The sequence below is a fragment of the Podarcis raffonei genome, chromosome Z (genome assembly GCF_027172205.1).
Source record: "Podarcis raffonei isolate rPodRaf1 chromosome Z, rPodRaf1.pri, whole genome shotgun sequence".
NCBI lineage: Eukaryota > Metazoa > Chordata > Lepidosauria > Squamata > Lacertidae > Podarcis > Podarcis raffonei.
In genome coordinates, this window is record NC_070621.1 from 48,940,357 (window position 1) to 48,954,257 (window position 13,901).

At 45.1% G+C, this 13,901-nt stretch overlaps 1 protein-coding gene across 9 annotated transcripts in view; it reads right to left on the reverse strand.

Annotated features, from left to right (window-relative positions):
• The window catches only part of KLHL13 (kelch like family member 13), a 71,475-nt gene extending 63,388 nt beyond the window's left edge, over positions 1 to 8,087 (reverse strand). For 8 of the 9 annotated variants that reach the window (XM_053374751.1, XM_053374747.1, XM_053374749.1 and 5 more), the window contains exon 1: positions 7,897 to 8,087. The gene's annotated coding sequence lies outside the window, so the exon portion shown is untranslated. The remainder of the gene's footprint in view (positions 1 to 7,896) is intronic. The other variant, XM_053374744.1, reaches the window with a different exon arrangement.
• Between the last annotated feature and the right edge of the window lie 5,814 nt (positions 8,088 to 13,901).

Below are 13,901 nucleotides of genomic sequence, written 5' to 3' on the forward strand. Positions count from 1 at the left end.
CTTTCTGTTGAAAGCCTCTCAAACAGGCTTCTTCTGAGGCACCACTAGAGCCCCAGAACATTGTAGGAAAACCACAGCCATAAAGGAATAAATATTTAACAATCTAACCAGGAGGCAAGTGCTTTCCTACCACGAGGCTTTGGGTCACTCTCAATTCCCATGCACTCAAAAACATTTTTCAGACTGATCGCTACCATATACAGGCACTACTAAAAAGCGAACCATAGGAGAAAGCAGGCATAATAATCGCTCACAAGCAAAGAACCAAGTAATTCACATTTGCATGCAACACTGTCAGAGTGTTTAGACCCACAGCTTCTCAGCTATTGTCATGACAGCAGAGGATTATTATAGGCTTGCTGTAGCAGACAATACTTTACCATTCCCAGAAGCTCAGCTTATTGCCAATACACTGAACACAACTTGGGGAAGGGAAGAAAAAATATATATTGGCAAAGAGGCCTTTGTGCTGCCATTTAAGAAACTCCAGGGCACAATATTGTCAGTGGAGTTGAATACTGACCCTTGCCATTATATAAGCTACAAATCCACTTGCAATAGAGGAAAACTTAGTCCTGGCCAGGAGCAATTAAGAAATTATTGCAGATCTCCCCTATCTTATCTCATTCATATTGCCCCACACATTAAATGCTACGTAAAACCTTATGACTGGTTTTGCAAAAAGGGTGCACATTAGCAGTGAAAAATGTATATAATTGTGCACCATAAGTTTTTAAAAGCAAGAGGAACAAGGTCTAAAAACTGGGAAGTACTCTGCAAGTACTGGCAAGTGCAGGACAAGACCCCCCCAAAAAAATTATTCACTGCACTAGGACAACTTCCTGACTATGATTGAATGACATGTCTGTCTGTCCATGTTTCCTGTGGTTTGTGCGCAAACATTGTACAGTGGTACCTTGGTTTATGAACTTAATCTGTTCCTGAAGTCCATTCTTAAACCAAAGCGTTTTTCAATTTACACTCAACAGGAAGCAGAACATGCTTCCAAGGCAAAGTTCACAAACTAAAACACCTACTTCCAGGTTTCCAGCATTCTTAATTCTTAAACAAGTTGTGCATAAACTAAGCTGTTCTTGAACCAAGGTACCACTGTACTGTATAGGCTTTCCCAGAGCACCAGCTAAGACTGATATACCAAGGAAGATACAACAACTTAAAACCAATGGCTTTGCATATTACTAACTATTATTCTTCCTCACTTACTTCTACCAAAAAACCCTCTCCTTCCTTTCTGCAAACAGCAACAAAAAGAACCAGGACATTTAATGCAAAACTGAGAACAACGGTCAGCCCAACAATTGCATACAAAAATTGGCCAGTTCTGAGAAAGCTTGCAGGTCTTGTTAGTTCTTTTAAGGCTGCATGAAGTGCTACCTATTTTTCTTGTGAAGCCCAAAGCATAAGCAGAGCAAAGCATCTTCATACTCCCATCCTAATTCTGTTGCTGTATTTGAACAAGCAGCAAACACCCTGTGAGTTGGCACAGGTGATGTCAGGCTGCTGGCTCGCAGACCAGTTCCATTATGATTGTTAGAGAAAGCAGCTGAAACAATTGCCTATTTGGTCATCCTTCCAATGCAGCTCTGTCCACTCCCCCCTCCAGCCCAAAAAACCTGTCTCAGGCATGCCAACGCCACACCCTATTACCCTGTAATGCAAAGGTCAGGCAATATAACAGAACAGAAATCTCTCAGGTATGAGCACACAAGAACTGCAGCATTTGCAAGCAAACTTTGGGCAACCAGGGATAGATGCAGATCACCACCTAGGGCACCCTGGTGGGCGCTAGATGGAGATTAAGACTTTGGCTATGACACACACTTAAGGCAAGTTATGTTTCTTTCTGGAGGTGCTACTGTGTATTAGAGATTTATGAATTAAAGATATTCCCTTACAGAAGGTTTCACTATCAAAAGAATGCCCTTAACACAGGCAGCAAAGGCAAGTACAAAACAGTGATGCAAACAGGACAGAAAATTAGCCAAGTCCTTTCCTCTGGCAAGAAACTGCCTGGAGCAACCATAAGGAAGCAGTGAACTCTTTTTCACCCTGTTCGAAGCAGACTCTGCAGGTGGCCAGTCTGTGTGAGGAAATGTCAGCACTCCCCTCCACCACCTTTATGAAAGGTTGTCTGTGCAGAACAGTTAACACAATGCCAGGCCTTGTCAGATGTATAGTGCAAGGCAGCGAGATGTCACGTAAAGATGCAGGGCCTCTCTCAAACTTCTTCCTCCCCACCACTCCAGCCTTCAGTGTTCATTCTTGTTCCTCCAACACAATACTCCTCCATCTCCAGCCTCAACTCCAAGGATGGGGAACCTGTGGCCCTTCAGTTGTTGCTGGGATAGCTCAGTTGGTAGAGGATGAGACTCTTAATCTCAGGGTTTGAGCCCCACTAGATGACCCTCCCTTTCAACGCTACAATTCCATGATTCTATGATCTCCCCCTTTCATCAGCCCCAGCCAACCTGCCCCATGGTCAGAGATTATGTGAGTTGTAGTGCAGCAACAAGGCCTCAGGTTCCTCATTCCTGCTCTACTTCATGCTACATTCATATTGTCACAAGACATGCCACAGCTGATCACACAGCTCAGATTTTGGGCGGAAATGAAGCCACCCTGTGAAATGCTGCAACCTCAGACACCTTTGGAGGTAAGCTCTTCACATTCTGCAAGAAAATAAGAAGTATCTGTGATCCCTGGAGCCAACTGCTAATTCTAGGAACAAGTAATAATTCTTAAACTGAAGCTTCACATGCAAACATCACTAAGAAGCACCCAGTTTTCCATGGTACAGCAGCCACCAATCAAATGCACCTCTTAACAGCACAATTTCCTCAGAACACACAGAGAGGTGTTCTGCTCTGTAGAGCGCTTAGCACATCATGGGTGATAATTCAATGTTAAGTTACAGCTGTTACTTCTCAGGAGCTGCTGCTATATAACTAATCACTGTCTTCTTCAGAAGGTCTGTAAGAATAGGAGCATGTGGAATTTAAAGACGCTACCCAACACACTTCTATGTAGGCTGGCAATTGGAATTTGGGAGTTAATCTATTTGGGAGCTTCTGATTGAGTATCTATGGCCATCTGTACTCTATGCATTTTTATATATTCTTCACCCTTTTTATATTAGAAAAGTTGCACAACCTGAGCTTCCAAGAACAAGTGGGGATATGGATGTCAATAAATGGCCCACCCAGAGAAGGGTGTGTAAAGGATTCCTATACTGACGTTCAGGGTCTCCTTCTAACTCTATGATTCTATTATTCCTGAAGCAAAGGAGTGTATTTAACACAGCTAAATTCACTGGCATTTGCAAGGACACCAACATTTAAAAAATAGCTACATTTAAAGATTATTCTTACACACCACAGTATAGAAAGCCTTACTAACAACACATTTGTTCCTCTGCAAACTGGTGGAAAGTGGGAATACCTGAAGCAGGCTTCTGTTATGAGACGCTACGAAAGTCCAGAACTATACAGACTACAGCAATTCAGACACTACTTACAGGGCCAAGCACACAGAGCAGGCATATTCTAAATGAGCCCCTTGAGAATCCATCATAAAACCTATGAATGCAACCTCAAATCCAGCTTCAAAAGCATATGCTAAGCAGCTGCAAGTAAAATGAAGCCTCATCTTTCCTACAGTGCAAGTAAATACATCTTGGGTAGCAAAGAAACATTCACACTAGAATCCCAGAACACATGGCATTCTCATTTTCAATATTCTGGAAACTATTTTGCCACAGGAGCGACTTTCTCTGCAGATGGGTGAACAGGGATACCAAGAGTGCTGGAATGGAATCATGTTCATGACATGTGTTTTCATACCCCAGTATACACTGGACGGGATAGAGGAAGACTTCTCTGTCCTATTCATCATCACTGCACCCCTGCCCACTTTTCTTTTAAAAAAATGCTGCTGTGTGAAGTTAGAAAACATTTTTAAAGGGTCTGGAGTCTAGTCATTACTTAAGACTAATTGCTTTAATGGAAATACAGCATAATATTGATTCATATAACTTTGTTTTACTCACAACTTCTGGTGAGAATTGAAAATGGAGTGGGGGAGAAAATATTATCATCCCCAGTCCACTTCCTGTCCCCCCCCCACCTGTCCTCCCCCCTCCTCCTGCCCCCAGCACAGCAGAGATCAACCTGAAGAGAATATGAGGTGGGATCTTTATACTCAGCTAAGTGTTTTTTACAGACCTTTCTCTCTCAGCCTTATCCTCGCCCAATGTGGAACAGAGACCACACACTGTAACATAGCCTAATGCATCTATACTTTTCTCCCCTGCTTGCTTAAACCACACACATTTTATACCGCTTTGTTCATACTGCAATAGCTTTAAACTTTAAAATCAAAATGGTCAGGACAAAAAAAAACCAATCGAGCTTTCCCTCATTACCCATGACTCTTCATTCCCTCCTATTCCCTGAACTGCAAGTTTCAACTGCAAGCTCCCTGAGCTTGTCTTCTGTGTCCATTAACTGCATGAAACACCACATAATTACTGACACAACTGTACTGTTAACCTCCCATAATTCGCCACAGCAAGATTTGCAGAAACTCTACAAAAATATCACTGACAATTTTGCAAAAAACGACATCCTCCACACTTCAGCCATGGAGCCAAACACCCTTTGTGAAGAAAGGAAGGGAAAGGGCCGGATTCCCATTATTCAGCCCTAATAAAGACAAGAGGGGTCATGGCAGGTGGGAGAGGCTGCTCTTAAAGGGGGAAGACAGGTATGTGGGATGTTGCAGAAGGAATAGCAAGGCTGGTTGATGTTTTTAAAGGGACAGCAGCACTTTAAACAGCTGTGCAGCAGAAACTGAAGGAGGGGAGATATGTTTTAGTTTCCATGGAAAGGTAAATGAAGGTGAGGAGCAACATCTGTGCATGACCATCAGAGTAGGATAGCTGCCTCAGGCAGCTGATTTTGGGTGACATAGAAAGGACAGCAAGCTGTTAATGGTTTTAATGTATTTTTTATGGACAAAGAGCAAGAAAGTACCATAGCTTGTTGGATTTTCTGCTTCATGTGCTAGAAGAAAGTGGCAAGCCTTGGCTACCATGCACATTGATTTGGGGTGTAGGATGAGGCTCATTCGCCACCCCTCCTAGGGCAGCAAAGTGTTTTAGTCTAGCTCTGGATAATTGTGTGAGGCTATATTGTCTGCATGTCTATGTGCAGTAGACCTTAACGGCTCTGGTTCCCACAATATGGTTTGCAGCACTAAAGGAAAAGTCAGAAAGAGAAGAGACTGTGAGGTGGATATGGGCTAAAGAAGCCACAAATCCAATTCCTGCCAATTCTCATAAGTTGGGAAAAGAAGCATGATTTCATAAAGTGGACATTTATCAAGTTTGTGCTTGTTATTCTGATGCTGTCCCTACCCTCCACTTTTGCAAAGAAAACAGTATACACTTAAATTCTAAGAATTAACCAAACTATAATGTTTAAGTGCCTTGTCTAGGTTCAGAAGGTTCTCTGCTTCACAATTATTATTGGTTTTCGTATGAATACTGAACAATTAATTAGATTCCATTTAGTTTTTTACTATTCTAAAGGTAAAGGTACCCCTGACTGTTAGGTCCAGCCGCAAATGACTCTAGGGTTGCACGCTCATCTCGCTCTATAGGCTGAGGGAGCTGGTGTTTGTCCGCAGACAGCTTCTGGGTCATGTGGCCAGCATGACTAAGCCGCTTCTGGCGAACCAGAGCAGCGCACGGAAACGCCGTTTACCTTTCCGCCAGAGCGGTACCTATTTATCTACTTGCACTTGACATGCTTTTGAACTGCTGGGTGGGCAGGATCAGGGACCGAGGAACGGGAGCTCACCCCGTCACGGGGATTCGAACCGCAGATCAGCAAGCCCTAGACTCTGTGGTTTAGACCACAGCACCACCCGCGTCCTTGTTACTATTCTAGACCAGAGTAAATCAGCAAACCTAAAAGTATATACTAGCATGTCCAATTGAATTCACATTGGGGTTACTTATGGGGTTACTTATATTATAAACCTGCAGCACAATCCTAGCCATACTAACAGTGTAATCCTAACCAAATCTATTCTAAAGTAAATCTCACTGAGTTCCGTGGGACTTACTCCCAAGTAAGTGGAGTTAGGCTTGCAGCCTAACCTGGGAATAAATCCCATTAAATTTAATGAGACTTACCTCTCAGTAGATATGCTATGGATTTTGCTGTAGTAAGGAAGTAAGTTACAATGAACTTACTGGGATCTACTTATTGAACTCTGGTCTCCCAGGTTTTACCAGCTCTCTAACTGCTATACTCAAGTGGCTCTCTTTGTGACCAAACACACAACAGCTCAATAACTAGAGACTGGTTGACAAGAAAAAACATGAATTACCACCTCACTGCATCCTCCAACTTCCTGTGGCCTCTAACTGGCAGCCTTCATGGGATATCAGAAAAACTCAGGCTGTGCTATGCAAGTACAGTATTCCTTAGGCCTTTATATTCTGGGTAGCAGAGCATAGTGTGGTTGCTGTTGTTTTCAATTATTGCACACCAATTATTTTTTTTAATATGTATTTTAGCCAAGGGGAGAGAGACTGTCCTGAGCAATGGTGTGCTTGGGAAATGAATGCAGAGCAATCCTATTCATGTATACTCAGATGTAAGCTGCTGTTAACTCCAATGGGACTATAGTGTGGAGGGCATCCATCTGTATTGAGAGACAATGGAGAGTGCCTCCTCTGTGGAGCACAAGACTGAGCAGGGTGTATGGAGGTCCTGGGTTACTGAAAGCTAATTTCAACCAGGGTCCCACAGTTTGACTTTTAAAAAGGAGAGTAACCCACACCTAGCGCATGCAAAGTGACACCTCCTCCCTCCTGCATAGCTCCTATTTCGCTGAGATTAAGGGCAGATGACAATAATGGAGGGAAGAAGTGCTCAGACTCCCTGGAAAAGACCCTGATGTTGGGAAAGATTGAAGGCACAAGTAGAAGGGGATGACAAGATGGTTGGACAGTGTTCTCGAAGCTACGAACTTGAGTTTGACCAAACTGCAGGAGGAAGGAAGACAGGAGTGCCTGATGTGCTCTGGTCCATGGGGTCACGAAGAGGAGGACATGACTAAACAACAACAACAACAAAACCCAGAAGGGCAGCTGGTCTCTCCAAAACAGCCATCCTAAACACCTGATGTCCTTTGAAAATAATTACAAATTTCTGCCAAAGCTCCAGTGCCTTTCTGCATCTGACAATCCTGCCCCCGTACCTTAAAACAGCACTCGCCAACCTAATGCCCTCCAGATGTTTTGGACTGCAATTCACTCTGGATGCACTTAAGAGTACTTGGGTAACATTTTCTTTTTATGGCTGGGGGTTGGAGAGTGCACTTGATCTTAGGTACGCCTCTGATGAAGATCGAAGGGGAAGGATCCAAATCCAAGCTATTCCTCCTCCCCGCCAAAAAACCCAACCCCCCATTCAGCCTTTGCAAATGGAGTGAGCATTCTAAGATTCAGCCCCTCGCTATATTATTTTTATTATTTGGATTTGAGGGGAAGGGGACTCCCCCCCCCCCATGAGCCAGTGTATGGGGTAGGGGCCAGCCCTCCTCCCTTCGCCCCTCCCCTCCGGACGGAGAGAGGGAGGTGGACCGACCGCCCAGCCAATCGTATCGCCCTCCTTCCCTCCCCGCTCCCCGGACCGCGCACAGCCAATCAGCGTCGCCGTCCTTTCCACGCTGCCTCCCTGCTCCAGCCAATGGTGCAGAGGGACACAAAGCCGCAGCAGCCGCCGCCGCCGCCGCGGCCCTCCCCCTCCGCGTCCCTCACAGAGAGCGGCCTCCCGCTCGCCCCCCCCCCCGCCGTCGCCTCACCCGCGGCTGCCGCCACCTGCTGCCGCCAAGTCAATAAAGGGCCCGGGGTCCCGAGGGGGAGCGGCGGGGGAGAGCGACCGGGGCCCGATCCGCCGCACCTGATCCGCCTCCTCCTTCCCCCTCGGCGGCTGCGGGAGCTTTTCGAAAGTCCTCCCGAGTCCGGAATCGGGAGCCACGCCCCCTCCGTGCCTGAAGCCACGCCCTCCTGCGTCACCAAGATGACGGCGCTTGCGCGGCGCTGGGAGGGAGGGAAGCGTGAGGGGGAATTTAGAGGGAGAGCAGCGGGCTGCGAGTTCGAATCTCGACGCCGCCGTTAAGACGTCGATGCTCGACTATTTATTGTAAAAGTAATGTATCAGGTCCAGTTTGAGACAGGCAAACTCAACTCCACACCAACACAAATAAGCTTTTCTTTCTGGTCTTTCCTATTAACATCTACATGAAACCGCTACATGAAATGGGGTTATCTGGAGGTTCAGGGTGCGTTGTCAGCAATATACTGATGACACTCAGCTCTATTTCTCCTTTACATCTGCAGGTGAGGCAGTGGAAGTGCTGGACCAATGTGTCTGGATGAGAGCCAACAGACTGAAGCTAATTATTATTATTATTATTATTATTATTATTATTATTATTTATACTCCGCCCATCTGGCTGGGTTTCCCCAGCCACTCTGGGCAGCTCCTAACAGGTTATTAAAAACATGATAAAACATCAAACATTAAAAACTTGCCCAAACAGGGCTGCCTTCAGATGTCTTCTAAAAGTCAGATAGTTGTTTATTTCTTTGACATCTGATGGGAGGGCATTCCACAGGGCGAGCGCCGCTACCGAGAAGGCCCTCTGCCTGGTTCCCTGTAACCTTGCTTCTCGCAGTGAGGGAACCACCAGAAGGCCCTCAGAGCTGGACCTCAGTGTCCAGGATGGAGGTGAAGAAGCTCCTTCAGGTATACTGGGCTGAGGCAGTTGAGGGCTTTGAATGTCAGCACCAACACTTAAAATTGTACTCAGAAACATACTGGGATAAGACTGAGGCGCTGTTAGTGGGTGGTTCCCTGGACCAGATGGCTGGGAGGTCGCCTGCTCTTGATGGGGTTACACTTCTCTGGAGGAGCAGGTTCGTAGCTTGGGGGTCCTCCTGGATCCTTTGCTGTTGCTTGAGGCTCAGGTGGCCTCAGTGGCCCGGAGTGCCTTCCATCAGCTTCAGCTGGTGGTCCAGCTACACCCCTATCTGGACAGGGATAGCCTAACTACTGTTGTCTATGCTCTGGTAACCTCAGGGTTAGATTACTGCAATGTGTTATACGTAGGGCTGCCTCTGAAGAAGGGTCAGAAACTTCAGCTGATGCAGAATTCAGCAGCCAGGTTGCTCACCGGGGCAAGACAGTTTGAGCATTATTACACCGATCCTGGTCCAACTGCACTGGCTACCAATTAGTTTCCAGGCCCAATTCAAGGTGCTGGTTTTGACCTATAAAGCCTTAAATAGCTCAGGACCGCAATACCTCAAGGACCGCCTCTTTCCATGTGAACCTACCCAGACCCTGAGATCATCTTCCAAGGCCCTTCTTTTTGTGCCTCCTCAAGAGGTCCGGAGGGTGGCAACACGAGAACGGGGCCTGCAGTGGCTCCTTGTCTGTGGAATGCTGTCCCCAGGGAAGTTTGCCGGGCGCCTTCATTATACACCTTTAAACAATGATTCTTCAACATCAACTTCTTTGGACTGGTCATGTTGTGTGGATGCCTGATTATTGTCTTCCAAAGCAACTACTCTATTCTGAACTTAAAAATGGAAAGCATAATGCTGGTGGTCAAAAAATATGTTGAAAGACTCTCTCAAGCCAAATCTTTAAAAACGTAGTATAAACACCCACAACTGGAAAACACTGGTCTGCAAGTGATCCAATTGGAGAACAGCCTTTAACAAAGGTGTCAGGGGCTTTGAAGACACTCAAACTCAATACGAAAAGGTGAAACATGCTAAGAGGAAGACACGCTTTGCAAACCTTCACCATGATCAACTCCCACCCCGAAACCAATGTCCCCACTGTGTGGTTCCAGAATTGGCTTTCACAGTCACTTATGGACTCACTGTTATGACCATGTTTATGGAAGACAATCTGACACGGCTACGAGGGATCGCCACAGAACAGGAAGAAGAAGACACTTTTAGGTACCAGGCAAAAACATTCCTTTTTAAGCAGGCCTTTGGCTGATTTTTTTGACATCCTATGCCCTTTTAAAATGTGGGTTTTGGGGGAGTATTGGGTTGTTTTTATTTTGATTTGATTATCTATTTTGTGGTTTTATATTTTGATTTTGTTCTGTGAACTGCCCTGAGACCTCCAGGTATAGGGCAGTATATAAATTAAATTAAAATAAATAAATATTTGTGAGAGTTGGAAATCGCTGTTCACAATAATAAGTCATGGAGAATGACAAAGCTCTTGAAGAGATACATGGACACTGTTTCTAGTTGTATATTAAAAAAATATTATTATTTTGATGAACACTGAAATGTTTACATGTTTCTTGAATTGCCCTTGTGTCCTCCTCCTGCCACGCCCTCTGAGACCCACTGGTGGAGAAGGTAGCCCACCATACAAAGGCAAAATTTATACCCACTGCTCTGCCCACTTGCCTCAGGTTCTGCCCATCGCTTACCTATGGGCCCCCTGGCGCTCCGTTTCAAGTGGGTGAAAGGGTCCCCTGTTGCACGTTCACATGCTTGAGCAACAGTGATTCCCTAGGGACCAGAACTGGCAAACCTAGAAATGCAGAACATCCACATGTTGTCTTTAACTCCAGGTTGTTATGAAAGGCTTTTAGTTCTTACTTAAGGAGTAACCTATGGCTCTTCAAGTGGGTGCGTGGGGGGAGATCATTGAGCTCTCTGAACTGTGCTATTTCAGAACCAGTTTTCTGGCCATCAGAGGGAACTCAATAAACCTGCCTATAAAAAATCTCTCCAACATTTCTCTGATGAAAATAGGGATGCCCTATTCCATGATTTTATTATTATTATTTATACCCCACCAATCTGACTGGATTGCCCCAGCCACTCTGGGGGGCTTCCAACAGATATAAAAACATAATAAAATATGAATCAATAAAAACCTTCCCTATGCAGGTCTGACTTTAGGTTGCATGAAGAAATGGAGGCAGTAACAGATTTTACCTTTTGGGCTCCATGATCATGGAAGATGGTTGACAGCAGTCACAAAATTAAAATATACCTGCTTCTTGGGAGAAAAGCGATGACAAACCTAGACAGCATCTCAAAAAGTAGAGACATTGCCTTGTCGACAAAGATCCTTATAGTTAAACCTATGGTTTTCACAGTAGTGATGTATGGAAGTGAGAGCTGGACCATAAAGAAGGCTGATCGCCGAAGAATTGATGCTTTTGAATACTGGTGCTGGAGGAGAGTCTTGAGAGTCCCATGTACTGCAAGAAGATCAAACCTCTCCATTCTTAAGGAAATCAGCCCTGAGTGGTCACTGGAAGGACAGATCCTGAAGCTGAGACTCCAATACTTTGGCCACCTCATGAGAAGAGAAGACTCCCTGGAAAAGACCTAGATGCTGGGAAAGATGGAGGGCGCAAGGAGAAGGGGACGACAGAGGACGAGATGGCTGGACAGTGTTCTAGAAGCTACGAACATGAGTTTGACCAAACTGCGGGAGGCAGTGGAAGACAGGAGTGCCTGGTGTGCTCTGGTCCATGGGGTCACGAAGAGTCGGACATGACTAATCGACTAAACAACAACAAATCCTTGGAATGGGGGTCACATAACTTCATACTCTCCAACATTTCTCTGGTGAAAATAATAATAATAATAATAATAATAATAATAATAGTCCTGACCTGCCTCGATCCAGTTTTCTAAGGAGATCTGTTAGGGCAACCAGAGCCGTCTCGGTCCCAAAACCAGGACGGAAACCAGACTGAAATGGATCTAAAGCCGATGTTTCCTCCAGAAACCTACCAAGCTGTTCAGCAACCACTCTCTCAATTACCTTACCCAGGTATGGAAGATTTGAAACTGGGCGGTAATTGGATAGGTCTAAGGGATCTAATGAAGTTTTCTTTAAGAGTGGACACACTCTTCAGTTCCTTCAGTTCCACTGGGAATGTCCCCGTGTCAAGGGACAAATTGATAATTTCAACCAGGGGGGTCCGCGTGACATCTGGACACTCCCTACTCAGCCAAGATGGGCACGGATCAAGGAGGCAGGTGGTGGGCCTACCAACTTGGAGGAATCTATCCACATCAGCAGGGAGTATCCCATCAAAATGGTCCAACATAGGGATGTCTTAAGGAAAAGTGGGGCATTCCAGGATCAAATCAGAAACTGGGATGTCTTCTGCAAATCCAGGACTGTCCCTGGAAAACAGGGACACTTGGACGGTCTGTTATAAAAAATCAAGAGACATTGCCTTACCTTTCCCAGCCTTTCCTCTCCCACAGAATACAGAAGCAATTAACACCAGGCAACAACAAATACTCTTCAAATATTTTACAAACATTTTCCACTCTTCCTTAATATCTCCTTGTTCTATTATTATATTAGTTAAATTTGCTAACTCTACCTATTCCATCAATTTCATCTGCCATTCCTCCTTTGTTAGTATTGTTCTCTCTTTCCCTTTCTCGGCATATAACATCTGGGCTTCTGTAATTGCATAAAGGAATAAAATCCTTTGATCCGGGGGACAGCTAGTCCTAAAATACCTAAGAGAAAGCTTTCTGGTCTTTTTATAAAAATCTTTCTAAACTTTTTTTTCCCATTTCATTTTATGTCATCTCCTGGCCACTCTTTGACCAGTCTCTGTCTCGCATCTTCTCACTTCCTGATCTCTGAATATCACATGCAAATTACAGTGGAGAAAAGAACAATGGTAATCATTATAAATCCACCATCATGATGGTAGACAATACCAGTGAACAAAACTCAGACTCCGGTCTTGCTCAACATGTGAAATAGATATGCTAATCTTGGTCTTACCAGAATTACTACATGCATTAAGAGGGTGATTGTGTTTTCAAAAAACTATTGGGTTTGATTGGGAAGGAGATTCTTGAAGCTTGTTGAAAGGGAGTTGTGTTGACTATATCCTGTACTCTGACACCCAAAGGCCTTGCTAAGGATGGTGGTGATCACTGCTGCCTGCAATCGTCCCTCCACTTACCTGGGAGTAAGGTGTATTGAGCTACTCCCTGAACTGAACAGGGAAACAAGCCACAAAGTGTCTGACTTGGCTGAGAAAACCTTTTTTTGTTTGCTGTTTTCAGCCCCCATTCCTGCAGACTCAGGATTTTCTTTCCTGTTTTTGAAAAATAAAGAGACCTCGTAACTTGGAAGCAGTGGTCTTCACAAGCTCAGCAGGGTGCTCTGGACTCTGGTCTCTCTTTGCAGCCGAGTCCTTGCTGGGTCATGGAGCAATCTAAAGTGGAGTATCCTGATCTGGCTGCGGTTACAATGGGACCATTCCTTCTCCAGCCCTTTGAGGCGTTTCTGTGCTCCTGCTGGCGAAGGCAGTGCTCTTCCTCTTCCTCTGCTATATTGAGTCAGCATTTCGGGAAAGACCACAGCTCAGTTGCAGAGCATCTGCTTGGGATTCAGATGGCCCCAGGTTCAGTCTTCAAGGGTATCTCCAGCTGGGGCTGGAAGGAGAGACCTGCTGCTTGAAACCAAAGCCATTGCTGCCAGTCAGTGTAGACAATACAGTACTGAGCTGCATGCACCAAAGTCCAGACCCAGTATAAGGCAGCTTCTTATGAGCAATCCACAGCAACCCTTCGTGGTCAGTCATTGCCACATATGCCATAAATGCATGAGTGAAATTAATAATTTTTTTTACCCAACCTGCATAACATCACAATTGTTTACAATGAAGTGCACTTGTCATTTTCCTGTCCACCCACTCAATTAGGAGGGGTCCCTTGGGAGCACTTTGCACCCCTTCTTTGTTTCAGCAACCCTGTTTCATGCACACCCCAT